This window comes from Stenella coeruleoalba, assembly GCF_951394435.1.
Source record: "Stenella coeruleoalba genome assembly, chromosome: 21".
Taxonomy (NCBI): Eukaryota; Metazoa; Chordata; class Mammalia; order Artiodactyla; family Delphinidae; genus Stenella; species Stenella coeruleoalba.
The window spans coordinates 16,951,241-16,966,848 of record NC_137167.1 but is presented as its reverse complement, the minus strand read 5'-3'; the positions used below and the strand labels follow the sequence as shown (position 1 = coordinate 16,966,848).

Below are 15,608 nucleotides of genomic sequence, written 5' to 3'. Positions count from 1 at the left end.
GTGCTGGGCTTCGTGGGAAAGGCTGCAATACTTTGTTAGTAATGTCTCCTCTGGCTCAGCCGGGATGAATTGTGGAGAACTAGCCAGGTATTTGTCATGCCTGTTTCAGTTCTTTCTTCTAAAACAGCTGATGCAACATAAGGAAATATTTTGCAGCATGGTAAATATGAAATAAATGAGAACATGTATAATAAGAGAGTAATTATATGTGGGAAATTGAACGAAACATAAACGTAATGAGTGTAGAAAAAAATCAAAATTTCTTTTTGTTAGCTGAAAGTTTAATAATACAGTTATATATTTCAATTTTTAGAAATTAATAAAAATTTATTTATAGGGTTATGTGTGTTCAGAAGCAATAGAACTTTTAAACTAAAATATATTTTAAATCTTAATTTTCAAAAATTAGTTCAGTTTTGGTAATGTGTATCAGCTTTTAACCATGCTAGTATAATAAAAACATTAAGAAAATAAATTTTAATTGGCCGTTTGAAAACAGAGAAAAATCCGTTGCTCCTGTGTCACTATTTTTTAAAGAATATACTCAAAGTTCTATTACTGACAAAACTTTGAAATAAATTAACTTCCAAGATAAGTGCTAAAAATATATTTAAGTAATTTAATGAGCTTGTTCTTTAAAATGCTGACTCTCTCTCTCTCTCTCTCTATATATATATATATGTATTTTTACATATTCAAGTCACACACAGTGACTTGCAAATATATGTATTTTTGGACTCATATCTGCTAATTTGCATTGCTGGCTTACTCTGTCTACCGTTGTTTCCATTATAGTTACACTATAAAATTGGGTGACTCCACTTTCTTCTAACACGTAAAATCTATATAAGCCAATGTACAACAGTGAACAATACTAAAAAATCATTTTATAAATAAAATATACATTGTTATGCATATGTGTGTTAATGTATATATATTTTTCTAAGAGTGGGTGGGTTATAGAGATGAATTTCCAATGGTTCAAGTATTTTCAAATCAAATATTTCTTTAGCTGACTTTGCAAAATGAAAATATCTACTAAGCTCATAAATTGTGACCTTCCCCTATATTACTAGTAAAATGTATTATTTTACTTATCCCTTCATTATGAAATTTTAAATATCTGGTTTTATTCTCTGTAACATTTTTGATACTTCAATATATATTTTTATTTACTACAATCTCATTTATGAGATGATTTATGGATGTTATATGACATTTAAAAATAAAACTGGCAAAACATTTACTTGATGAAAAGTGCCAATTTTTAGAAAAAGGATTTGTAAAATAAATTATGCTAAGCAAATACACAAAATACTGGCTATATTCCCCGTGTTGTACAATACATTCTCATAGCCTATCTTATACCCAGTGGTTTGTACCTCTTACTCCCTTACCTCTGTGTTGCCCTTCCACCCCCTCTTCCCATTGGTAGCCACTAGTTTTTTCTCTATATCTGTGAGTCTGCTTCTTTTTGGTTATACTCACTGTTTGTTGTACTTTTTAGATTCCACGTATAAGTAATATCATACAGTGTTTGTCTTTCTCTGAGTTATTTCACTTTTTCAATCCATGTTACTGTAGATGGGAAGATTTTGTTCTTTTTTATGGCTGAGTAGTATCCTATGGTATGTATATACCATGTCTTCTTTATCCATTCATCTGCTGATGGACACTTAGGTTGCTTCCATGTCTGGGCAATTGTAAATAGTGCTGCTGTGAACATTGGGATGCATGTATCTTTTCAACTTAGTGATTTTTTAAAAATATACATCCAGGAGTGGAATTGCTGGGTAACATGGCTGCTCTATTTTTTTTTTTTTTTTTTTTTTTTTGCGGTATGCGGGCCTCTCACTGTTGTGGCCTCTCCCATCGCGGAGCACATGCTCCGGATGCACAGGCTCAGCGGCCACGGCTAACGGGCCCAGCCGCTCCACGGCATGTGGGATCCTCCCAGACCGGGGCACGAACCCGTATCCCTTGCGTCGGCAGGCGGACTCTCAACCACTGCACCACCAGGGAAGCCCGGCCGTTCTATTTTTAATAAGACATTAATATTATTGTCTAAAAACAAATCGGTCTATTTTAAACATGATAATTTCTTTTTACACCTTTCATGTTTCTATATGATTTTCATTATAATTTTCTTTAGTTAAAATATAATGTTTGGCAATTATCACCGTTTTGCTTTTATAAAATTGTCCTTTTTTTTTTTCCTCCTTTTGTCTTCCTCTTTAAAAGCTACTTTTTCTGGATAAACAATTCTAGGTTGATTTTTTTTTTTTTTACAGTGACATTATTACTTAATGACTTTAGGCTTTTGCTGTTCATATTTAAGAGACACCTCTCAGTCTAGCTCTTATTCCTTTGTAGATAACTTGTGGTATTTCCTGGGATGCATTTGGACATTTTCCTTGTCTTTTTAGTTTCACTTTGCTACTTCTAGGTATGATATTTCTTCACACCTCTTGAATTTGAAGATTTACATCTTTCATAACTTTTAAAAATTCTCCTTTAACATTATTTCTTAACATACTGTTTCTGCCTCATCCTGTCTTTATTTTACTTCTAGAAATGTAGGAAGTTCTTAATCTATCTTTATGTGTCTTAACCTCTTTTTCATATTTCTCTATTCTTTAACTCTGAGATGCAGCCTGGGTACTTACTTCTGCTCTCTCTTCCGATTTGTGAATTCTTTCTTCATCTATGGATAAATTGCTGTTTCAACTGTCTAATTATTACCTTAAATTACTTTACTTTTTTAATTACTAGAAGTTCCCTTTGGTTCTTTTTAAAATAATCTTGGTCATTTTATAGTCTCTTATTCCTTATTCACATATTCAGTCCTGACACAAATGTGTATCTTTATATTTGTTTATTATATACAGTAAGTCCCCTACATAGGAACCTTCAAGTTGTGAACTTTCAAAGATGCAAACGTGCATTCGCATGTCCAATCATGTAAGTTAATTCACGTGGCTGGCATACATTGTCATGTATGTGCATCCTCTACAAGTGGTTGTGCTTTTGTGTACTTTACTGTACAATACTGTATAGAGTACAGTAGCAGAGTATCTTTATTTCAAGCCCAGGATGTCATCTATGACGAGAAAAAAAGAACTACCGCCCAGACATCACTGGATCGTTTTTTCAATAGGGTAGATAGAATTGAATCCAGCAAGGAACCAGGGCGTGTGCTATCAACGTCAGGCGTGAGTGAAATTGCAGCTCGCCCTCTGTCTCCTGTTGTTGACTATCCCTCAGCTCTACCATCTCCCACCTCCTTTCCTTCCTCCAGTCAGTAACCCTTCTTTCAGATGCCAGCCCTGGTATGCCAGCTGTTGTACTGTAGTACTGTACTTTTCAAGGTACTCTACTGTAAGATTAAAAATGTTTTCTTTATTTTTTGTGTTTGTTTTTATGTATTATTTGCGTGAAAAATATTATAAACCTATTACAGTACAGTACTATATAGCCAATTGTGTTACTTGGGTACCTAGGCTAACTTTGTTGGACTTACAAAAAAATTGGACTTATGAACGCACTCTTGGAACGGAACTCGTTCATATGTAGGGGACTTACTGTGTGTGTATATGTGTGTGTGTGTGTCTATGTGTATATATATATATATATATATATATATATATATATATATATATATATATATATTCCATATATGATATTCCCAGTATTTAATGTTCATCCAGATTTGATTCTGCTGTCTACTATTTCTTCTAGATTTCATGCAGAGTTGCCTTGTTCCATTTCTGGTTTTGTGCTTGGTGACTTTTGATTGTGAGTATATGCTCTTTAGAACTTTATTGATGGGAATTATTTGAAAGTACGTATCTCAACAAAGGATGTGTTTTTGGAAGTACTAAGAACTTGGGAACATTTAACACGAATTATTGGGCATTAGGTCTTAGAAAAACAATGGTAGTGGTGAAACCATCTGGGGTTCTATTTTTCTAGAGGTCTCCTCTCAGACCTCTCTCCAGGATGAGACCTAGGTTCTGAGTCCTCTTGCTGTGTCTAGTGCAGTCTTCAAAAGGGAGGCCCCAAATTACCAGATTTTGGCAGATGCCCTAGAAGCGAATGCTTGATTGAATGCTCTCTCACCACTAGGTACATACATCTACTGTTTTATTTTAATCTCTGCAATGCATTTAGAAATTTTTTTTTTTTTTAGAAAATTTTTTTTTAATCCAGAAATTTTAGTTACTTTGAAGTGAGAAGTTTGTTTAGGTTGTTAATTTTCTAAAAATTACATACATTTTTGAAAGTAATGTGTATCCTCTATTGGATACACAATTCTACACTATTAGCTCTTTCTGCTTACTTCTTTTTGTTTTGCCTTATTTAGCGGGTACACATTGCAAGGATCTTCATTCTTTGGGTAAAATGTGTCATGATGTCAACAGCTAAGGTGACATATTGAATCTGCAATTGCTGTTTCCCTCTTTTCAAATTAAGTGAAAATTTGGAAGGCCAAATTCTTTATACAGAATGAATGTACCAACTTTATAGAGCATGAAGTAAGATTCAGTTTTATTGCATTCCTTGCATCATGATGGAAGATATGTTGCAATTCATCAGTTATATTAGAAGGACAAATAATTTCTGTCTTCTGAGATGAATAAATGAAATTGCTATTAGAGTTTGCCAGAAGCCACTTAAGAACAAATTGAGAACTTTTAGAACCAGTGGTCTTATGTTATTTTGAATCTTTAAAAATTTAAGCATTCTAACTTACATAATTTATTAATATGGATTTAATTTTATCAAGGCAGGCATAATTTTTAGTTATCACACTATATAATTTTCCTTCTTAAAGGAAATTTAAAACAAATTTCAAAGAATAAAATTCATAGAGGTCAGATTCAGTTGCCAGCAGGACAGTGATAATGATGAAGCTATCACAACTGTAAATATTCAAGAAATAATTAATATAGTTTAGATTTACAACAATGTATGCTTAACCATAAACAATACATTAGGATGCGACTTTAATATTGTACAAGCTGTCTCCACAAAAGGCACACTTAACGAAACGTCTTATCAGTGATTGTTCCAGATAGTATTTCAAACTGGGGTCACAGCAGTGTCAAGGTTAAAACAAAAGTGACTAAAAAACAAACATGGAAACAAAGAATTTACTGAAAAAAGGGCATAATATTGTTGGAAGTAACTTATCCAAAAATTCCCATTAAATGTTCATCTCGTGGACAAAGGTATTTTTAGGACCTCTAAAAACAGCCTTAATATCAAAAGAAAGAATGTTTGAGCTACTTTATGAATTTTGTAAACTTCTATAATTCACATATATAAAAGAAAATTAATATTTTCAGTGTAATAATCTGAAAATTATCTAAATGGCTTTACAGCTCACTTTGAAAGAAAGATGGAATCATCATCAGATTTCTTGCAAAGAAAGACCAGGTTGCTAAAATATATTAAGATCATTTGGGAAGGAAGAATTCCACTTTAGTCTACAAGGATGTATTGTACAAAATGGGGAGTATAAGTAATATTCTGTAATTTTGTACTGTAAATGGAGTATAATCTTTAAAATTGTATAAAAATTAAAAATTTTAAACAATAATAATAAAGAAAAAAGATCATTTGGCATGTCATGTTACTTTCGCTCCTGATCTTTACAGTGGCACTAATCTGGGAATTATAAGAATGTAAAAGTGGGTTTCTAGAAACATTAGTAAATATGCCCAAGGTACAATATGAATATCTTTCTGGAATAATTCATTTTATCAATTATTTATTTTAAAACAGAAGTAAAGTAGAAATCATTAAATTAGATGGGAATATTTGAAAATTGACCAAAAAAGTTGTAAAATGAATGAAAATTCATATCATTATGAAGCAACAAGCTATGAGTAAATAAAGTGATTTTTTGAGCAGTATAATTGAGATTAAATAGATGATGTGTATTATGTGATTAAGAATCTAAGTCCCTTGTGCTTCCTTGGTGGCGCAGTGGTTGAGAGTCTGCCTGCCGATGCAGGGGACACGGGTTCGTGCCCCGGTCCGGGAACATCCCACATGCCACGGAGCGGCTGGGCCCGTGAGCCATGGCCACTGAGCCTGCGCGTTCTGAGCCTGTGCTCTGCAACGGGAGAGGCCACAACAGTGAGAGGCCCGCATACCGCAAAAAAAAAAAAAAAAAAAAAAAAGAATCTAAGTCCTGAAAATTTGATAACCTAGAAAAAATACAACAATTTCATGAAAGACACAACGTGCCAAAACTCACACAAGAGAAAATAAACAATCTGTATAGGCTTATATCTATTAAAGAAATTGAGCTAGTAACTAATAATCTTCCAAAGAAGAAAGTACCATACCTGAATGGATTCAACTGGTGAATTCTACCAAACTTGTAAGGAAGAAATCATACTGGTTCTCTACAATCTCCTTCAGAGGATAGAAGCAGAAGGAATGCTTCCTAACTCATTCCATGAGTCTGGCATTATCCAAATACCAAAACCAGGCAAAGCAATCATATGAAAAGAAAACTACATACAAATATCTCAGGAACATATGCAAAAATCCTTAACAAAATATTAGCAAATCAAATCCAAAAATGTGTGAAAAGAATTATACGCCACTACTAAGTGAAACTTATACCAGGTATGCAAGGCTGGTTCAACATTCAGAAATAAATTAATGTAATCCATTATATCGATAGACCATGATCATACCAATAGATGCAGAAAAACCATTTGACAAAATCCACTACCCATTCATGATTAAAAACTCTCAATAAACTAGAAATAGAGGGGAACATCCATAGCTTGATAAAACAATATCTACAAAAAACTAAACTTAACATCATACTTAATAGTGAGAGACTCGAGGTTTTCCACTAAGATTTGGTACAAAATGAATATAGTCAACTGATCTTTGTTTTGACAAAGGAGAAAATGTAATACAATGAAGCAAAGATAGTCTCTTCAACAAATAGTGCTGGAACAACTGGACATCCACATGCAAATAAATGAATCTAGACACAGACCTTATACTCTTCTCAAAAAATTAACTTGAATTAAAGACCTAAGTGTAAAATGCAAACTTATACAATCCTAGAAGGTAACAAAGGAGGAAACCTAGATAGCATTGGGTATGGTGAGTGTTTTTTAGATGTTAACACCAAAGACATGATCCATGAAGAAATAATTGGTAAGCTGGACTTCATTAAAATTATAAACTTCTGCTCTGTGAAAGACAATGTCAAGAGAATTAGAAAACAAGCCACAGACTGGGAGAATATATTTACAAAAGATGTATATGATAAAGGACTGTTATCTCACATATACAAAGAACCCATAAAACTCAACAAGAAGAATACAAACAGCCCTATGATAAAATGGGCCAAAGAACTTAACAGACACCTCACCAAAGAAGATATATATATATGGCGAATAAGCATATGAAAAGGCTCCTCATCATATGTGAACAGATAAGTGCAAATCAGAGCAACAATGAGATACCATTACAAACCTATCAGAATAGCCAGAATCTAGAACACTGATGCCACCAAGTGCTAGCCAGGATGTGGAGGAAGAGGCACTCTCATGCATTGCTGGTGGGAATGCTAAATTGTATGGACACTTTGAAGGACAGTTTGGCAGTTTCTTGTGAAACTAACATACTTCTACTGTGGATCCATCAATCACACTTCATGGTATTTACCCAAAGAAGATGAAAACTTAGGTCCACACAAAAACCTGTACACGGATATTTATAGCAACTTTATTCATAATGGCCAAAATTTGGAAGCAACCATGAGGTCCTTCAGCAGGTGAATGGATAAATAAACTGTGATACATCCAGATGGTGGAACATTAGTCAGCACTGAAAAGAAATGAGCTATCAAACCATGAGAAGATATGGAGTTATCTTAAATGTATTTTACTAAGAAAAATAAGTCAATCTGGAAAAGGCTACATACTGTATGATTTCAACTGTATGGCATTCTGGAAAAGGTAAAACTATCTAGAACCCCTCCCCCCCCCAAAAAAAATTAGTGGTTGCCAGAGTTGGGAGGCAGAGAGAGATGTACAGGCAGAACACAGAGCATTTTTAATACAGTGAAAGTAATCTGTTTGATATTATAATAATGGACATATGTCATAATGCTTTTTTCCAAATTTGTGGAATTCACAACACCAAGAGTGAACCCTCAAGTTAAGCTGTGGACTTTGGTTAATATGTTGTGTTGATGTATGTTCATCTTTGCTAAAAAATGTACCATTCTGGTTAATGTTCACAATGTGGGAGGCTACACATATGTGGCGGCCAGGAGTATATGGGAAATCTCTGTACATTCCTCTTAATTTGGCTATAAACCTAAAACTGCTACACAAAATACAGTCTTTTAAAAAAGTAAAAAATAATAAAATAATCAATCAAAGAACTCAATGAAAAATTAATGTGAAATGGTGAAGGAAGTAATAGAGCCAATATTATATCTGAGAAAGGTATCAGAAAACCCTATTCTAGATTTTGGATATTAAGGAATGTAAATTATTTGAGAAAGGTAAGCAAGAGGATTTATCCAAATCACAGTTAATTCACAACTCATCTGACTCATAAACCATTCATGAGGTAATAAATAACAGCTCTGAGTTTTCTAAATATCTACTAGGACTCTAAAACAATCTTCTCTCAAGGTACAGAAATACCAGGATTTACCCCTGAAACTGGGAAATAGTACTGAAAATCCAAGTTTAGAACATTGAAAGAGCTATTATTTAAAAATTCAGTAACTTGGTTTCTGACCATAATTATTTGGTGAGTGACTGCCGTCAACTTTAGGTCCTAGCTGGTGCCTGTCGTTCTGTTGAAATAATAATGAGGATCTGTTTCTGCCAGATTCCACATCCTTATAATGTTAAAGCACCATCTGTTACTGAGCAAGAAAGACATTAATTACCCATGAAAACCTGAATTCAAATCCGCAGTGTCAGCCTTGGATTTCATCTGTGGTTTATTTCTGACATACCAAAGGACATTACAATAGGTGGTCCCAAAATGTAGATTCAGAGACTAATGGGGAGCCGCTAGGTGTGTTTTCATGGTTTGGAAGACTAACAATAGGTTAACAAAATCTCTTCCTTTAGATTGATTTGACTCAGACCCTCTGAGGCCCATAGGCCAATGATCAGTGTGTTGGACCGCCTCAGCCTCAGATTCTGCTAACATTTATAGAGCGTTTATTTTGCAGGCATTGTGTAAGGCACTTCCATCACACTGTGTCGGGGTGAGAATATAAGCTGAGCCCTTGCATAATAACAATTCAGTCTCCCTCTCGTATTCAAAGCCCATGCCTCTTACTTGATACAGCAGCACAGAGTAGCTACATTAGGGGAGTTTTAAGAATGCAATTGTGAATTGAATATAATCAAGCTCCTGTCAAACAAAGGCATTTGCTATTTGAAGAAATTTAATATTTGAGAGATGATCGACTGGGCATGGTAGACCTCCATTTCTCTATATTAAAATAACACATTTAAGTCTCTAAATTCAATTAGATCTCTAAGAAGGAAAATACATAGACTAACTTGTCACAAGTCCTACATGTAGGAATACTTCAAAGTTGTTATGCCTTTAGCATTTATAGCAATTTTATATTTTAAAATGTCAATTTCTATAACAATTCTGTCTTTAATAAATCTGCAGTGAAATACTTTCTGCCAGTGAGGACCCAAACAATATGATTTTCTACAAGAATTTAATAAAATGAAAACTGTGTAAACCAATGTTCTCATTTTTTTACCTTAACTAGCAGCACACCTAAAGCCAAATTCAGAGATAAAATTCTAAGAATCAGCAAATCTCTTATGTCTGGTAATATATATTTCTTCTATACCCTTCAGGAAGTTTCTATTTTATTTTTTATCTCCCTTTGTCTTATTTTATATTACTTTTCACATTCATATAATCAATTAGCTTAGAGTTCTGTAGGATATAAGAAGAGTTACCACAGTTGTATCATTGAGCATAGACATATTTATGGGAACAATACACCAGAATATTTGACTTTGAGAATTAATTAGTAATTCCAAGGCATATGCTCACCATAACTATAAGTTATATGCCAATATTTAGTTTTAAATATTTGATGTGGTCAGCCTTCAATCTTGAATGATGTCATTGATATTAATTTTTTATTACTTGGAAAAGTCCTGCCAAGAGATAAATGTATCTGAAACATCTAGGTTTTCAAAAAATATTTTCACGTGGCATGGGTGGCAGTGTGACAAGCCACTCAGAAGGGACCAAGACCTGAAACTATATAAAAGCAGAGACATCTGGCAGATATGTACAAGTAATCAAGTCTCAAGAGGTCAACTAAGGCCAGAAAGAGTTGACTATGATAGGACATTTATCAATAATGGCCACGTTCTTGGGATGTTCCAAAGTCTTTAAATGTGTACTAATGAGGATGGTTGAACTCCATCGTAGCTGTTTCTCTTTATGCTGATTTGTGTGGGGAATCGTGGTATTTATTAGTATTGTTGACAGTAGGAACACGTAAGGTAGAATTTAACCCCTTAATGAAGCAGGATGATGCTAAGTTACCTCATTTTGCTTTTAAGTCTCAAATAGAATTTTCCTTTTCTGCGATATGCTAACGTATTGAAAAGATAAACACCCTAGACAAATTATTTCAAAACTTTTCTCAAATAAATATCCAGCTATTTTCCTTCCAGCGCTCTACCATCTTCCTCCTTATACCTCTCTCCTCCTGCCTTTTTTCTATACTACTTTCTTTCCCCCTTTTTCTCTATGACATTCCCCTCCTCCTTCCTTCTTTATTCTCTTCCTCCTTTACATTTATATACTATAAATAAAATCCCAGCTTTCAAGTTTTTTGTTTATCTTTTTGAGTTTAAGAATCATATACTTTGCTATGGCATATGTCAAATTTAAATTTTCTATCAAAGTAGAGTTGATACTGAGAGACCATCTATATAGTATGTCCGTTGGACTCTGACTTTCGGGAAATTTAAGTTAATTTTTTGATGCTCAGTTCTTTTTCAAAATCAAGGTTATCAACTGAGTTCATCCAGCAGTCCTAACAAACCAGGACAACAAAATATAGTCTCATTGTTTAGAATTAAGAAGCTCAGGGCATTTGAGGCGCTTAGATGAAAAGTATCCATGCTCCAGTAAGGTTTTCATTTGAGGCGCTTAGATGAAAAGTATCCATGCTCCAGTAAGGTTTTCATAGGAATGATGCTTACCTAGATCCAAAAACTTAGTAAAGTCAAAAAATAAAGTTTTTAGGGGGCTTCCCTGGTGGCGCAGTGGTTGAGAGTCCGCCTGCCAATGCAGGGGACACGGGTTCGTGCCCCGGTCCAGGAAGGTCCCACATGCCGCAGAGTGGCGGGGCCCGTGAGCCATGGCCACTGAGCCTGCGCGTCCAGAGCCTGTGCTCCGCAACGGGAGAGGCCACAGAAGTGAGAGGCCCACATACCGCAAAAAAAAATATTTAAAGTTTTTAATATTAATGTTTCTATGTATATTTATCTTTCCAATATAATTTAATGTAAAAACCAGGATTAGGTATAATAATTTGTATAAGTGAAACATGATGACAAAAATCCTTCCTTATAACCACTTATTATCCTGTATGCTTATTTTCTATAAAATTGGCTAAAATTAGCCTTACAAATGAAAGAACATGTATGTGTTGTTAAAAATCTTTCACTTAATATCTATGTTGCTGAAATATGAATTATTTTCATTGAAATCAAAGTTTAACCTTGATGACCAGTATTCTTCAGAGTGACTGTCCTATACGTTAATCATAATTTATATTTTCCCTTGTGAATTCATCTACAGTTTTCAGATGATTAACTTTAAGACTCATTGAGATAATCTGCACTTCAGCTATCTACTTGCAAATGATATCCTTGGTGTTCACCAGTGTAAAATCAACTCTTCTCTGGTATAATTATCGTGTTTATAAAATATTGTCCAGAATAGTTACACTTCCCTTTATGCATTGTTTTTTTTGCTAAATTCCTAAGGTATCCCCTGTTATTAGACCTCACATTCCTTCTTTCATGCTCACAGAAAACAAGGACCGTGGTACTGATTAGTCTAAGCTTTTTCTGTCCATTTGGGGTGGCTATGGAAAAGTGAAGCCAAATCCAACCCCAGAAAAATAGCAGCTTTGTTGTGCCTGGACCAGGAATCTTGTCACCTGGACCAGTAATATCAGGGTTCTTTAAGGAGTTGCTTGCCTTTTCAAGCAACCTCAGGCAGCCATCAGGTCTCTGCCATTTCTGCCCATCTATTTATAAGTATGCATTTTCTTGAGAAGAAAGCCTTTGAGAAGCATCTTTTTATGAATTTCTCTATCTGTTACGTCAATTCTTAAAACATGTCGATTCTTGGTATATAAAAGTAAAGGACAAAACGCTTAGCACCTAATTTCCTTTTTTTTATTTTTTTTAAGCTGGTACTCTCATGCTGTGAGTGCAGTAAGATTTCTGATATTAGGAAATTAAAAAATGCCACGTGTAGTAGAATAGTGTTCTTTTCAAAAGAGAATTTTGGTACTTTTTATTATCTTTGATAATGATAAGGACCATATTAATATTGCATGTGTGCATACATATACATTAAATAAGACAATCAAATTTTAAATTTAAGTGCTGCAGTACAGAAAATTTCTTAAATACCTAAAAATATAAGAGAATATACTTGAAATAAACATAATACAATATGAATATTATAACTATTAGTATTATTATTGTTGTTAAAACTTTTGTTTTTATTGTTGTTAAAACTTTAACAAATTAAGCTTTGTTAAAAATGTTGGGATTTTTAGCTTCAAAATCAGTTTGCTATGTTGAAAAAGACTTAAGGAATGTATTTCATCTTATTATTACCTTTCTGAAGTTTATTTATATAGAAAATAAAAACTAAGTAAATGTCACTAACAAATACATCCCCACGCTGAGCACTATTTTGTCTTATTTAAAGCATCTAGAATTATATGGATAAGCCTGTGTTTCATGTAAATTGGAAGGCATGGGTTGTTTGTTTGTTTGTTTGGTATATAGTCTTGATTATTTGAATTATCTTCCTTAAAGGATACCAAAATATGTGAAACTCATGAATGGCTTTTGCTCTTTTATTTTAAGTTAATTTTGATTGGATTATAGTTGCTTTACAATGTTGTGTTAGTGGGCTTTTGCTCTTAATAAAGCTAAGTTACATTTTTCTAATATCCTTCATCTCTGTCAAATGACAAAATGGTGAGCCCTCTAACAGCTTCTAAGTGTTCCACCATGCCCATCAATTTTGCAACTTTGGCTTCTAAGATTCTTCTTAGCAGTAGATCTGTTATTCCTTTCAGGAGAAGATTTCTTTTTGGTGGTGACACCTTAATGGTTTTTAATAGTCCCACTTGTGCCTACTAACATTTTGATGCGCCATTGATCAAAACAGTTTGAATTACTTGTCTTATTTCCCCAAGACCCTCAATGCTTTATTCTGTGGACTTACCTGAGGCTTTGGTGAGGGACTTACCCTCACCACTGCCATCTTGCCTTCTTAGATTGAGGGGTACCTATTTATTTCCCCTTGTTGACCCTTCCTAATTCAACCAGATTTACTGTTTCTGGCTGCCTCTGCACAGTTCTGTAGACCTTTCAGGACCTCCAGGAGGCACTACCTTGTAAATGAGGTCAGCCACAAACCCAAATGTTGTGGCCCATAGTCTCACCCAGAAAAACCTAGAATCTCTCACACCTCAATTTTCCACCAGGAAGGATTAAGACCAACACACTCAAAGAGCTCAGATCGCAAAATAAGCAGAGCTCCATCTGAGAAAAGCTTACTTGAAATTCTGGAGAGCAGCCAGAGGCAGCAAATCAAAGTGGCTCTTCGGGTACCTTCACGTGCATCTGGGAGTCATCTCTGGAATCTTCGGCAACTGCCTTCTGGTTCCATCTTGTCACCAGAATTGTGAAGTGACAACACTAAAACAAGTTAGTAACGAGTTTGATTTTTTTTATTCAAGGGAGAACAATCCAGGGATTGGGGAGTACAGTGGCTCACAAGGAGTGGCGTACTCCTCCCCAGGAATTTTTGGCAAGAACAGATTTTATAGAGCTTAGAGAGGCAATGCCAGAACTGGGAACAATTGGCCAGGAGGTCAGGGATGTCCTTATAAGGTGATCAGGTCCTATTTTCAAGGGGAAGATAAGTTAGTCAAAGATGAGTTGGAGGATTGTGATTGGTTTCTGTTCAGTTTCCTTGACAGGCTGACTTGGGTTTAGATGTGTGATGTGAGCTGGGCCAGTGGGGCAGCCTCCATTTTGTGGGTCCTGATACATGAATTGACTTTACTGTATCTGATACTTGAAATGCTGTTTATGTGCTTTGATTGCAATTGTCTGGGAGGAAAAAAAACAACATATCTTCTACCCTCTTAGTTTAGTAAATGTGAGACTGAATTAAATTGACAAAAGGCGATTAACTGGAGAAAAAGATTTATTCATATGCATGAAAGAGCAAATAAAAGAAGTAGCTAACTCACTACATGGTTATAGTTGAAAGCATATGTACCTAATATAGTAGGGGAAAGGGAAGAAAAGACTTTTAGAAGAGGAACAAATAAGTTTCTTTAGGAAAGGCTAATGTGTTTTTAGGAGAACTAACAGGAGATTTAAAAAAAAAAAACTGTGGTAATATTTGTTTATGGAAGTGCGACTGGTCTTCCTTCCCCCACCCCCAGAGAATATTTATGGTAGGTTTACTCTTGGTCTCTCTCCGGAGAGTAATTTAAGGAGGCCTCATTTTCTAGAAGTAGCTGCTTTTAGTCAGGTAAGGGAAGCTCTGAGAAAGCTTTTTTCTGCATCTGTCGAATTTCAAATGTCTTCGGCTAAAATAATGGTCATACCAACTCTGGGATTCTGAGTGGGTCCTACAAGGGTCAGTCTCTAATTCTGTGTCAGATGTTCTTGTAGCAAAATCACTAGCTGTACCGATGATTAATAAAATAAAATTTGAAAACATGAATCAAAAAAAAGACAAAAAAAAAAAAAGCAAAAGACTAAGCTTTTGCTTAAACAGCAACAATTGTTCTCTTGTGACGTAGTTTACCATGCAACTTTATGTTTCCAATGGATTTGAAAGTGTTCTTTGGCTTTGAGTTCCATCCCATACATAGTGAAGTACAGAAGGAATCTTGAAATGATTTTTAATAAATAGAACATATAGGGGTACAATTAATCTATGACCTCCTGGGAGCTTTGCACAGTATCATAAAAAGAAATAACTTCTGGGACTTTCCTGGTGGTGCAGTGGTTAAGAATGTGCCTGCCAATGCAGAGGACACAGGTTCGATCCCTGGTCCGGGAAGATCCCACATGCCGCAGAGCAGCTAAGCCCGTGCACCGCAACTACTGAGCCTGCGCTCTAGAGCCCGAGAGCCATAACTACTGAAGCCCGCGAGCCTAGACCCTGTGCTCCGCAACAAGAGAAGCCACCGCAATGAGAAGCCCATGCACCGCAACGAAGAGTAGCCCCCGCTCACCGCAACTAGAGAAAAGCCCACGCACAGCAAAGAAGAC

The 15,608-nt window shown here is 35.0% G+C and overlaps 1 protein-coding gene across 7 annotated transcripts in view; it reads left to right on the top strand.

Annotated features, from left to right (window-relative positions):
* SGCZ (sarcoglycan zeta) overlaps positions 1–15,608 on the top strand; it is a 920,121-nt gene that overhangs the window by 291,174 nt on the left and 613,339 nt on the right. For 4 of the 7 annotated variants that reach the window (XM_079908973.1, XM_079908975.1, XM_079908977.1 and 1 more), the window contains one exon: positions 3,739–3,795. The exons of 1 other annotated variant lie outside the window; for it this stretch is intronic. The gene's annotated coding sequence lies outside the window, so the exon portion shown is untranslated. Of the gene's footprint in view, positions 1–3,738; positions 3,796–13,759; positions 14,022–15,608 lie in introns of those variants that run through there. 2 more of the 7 variants (XM_079908974.1, XM_079908979.1) reach the window with 2 other exon arrangements.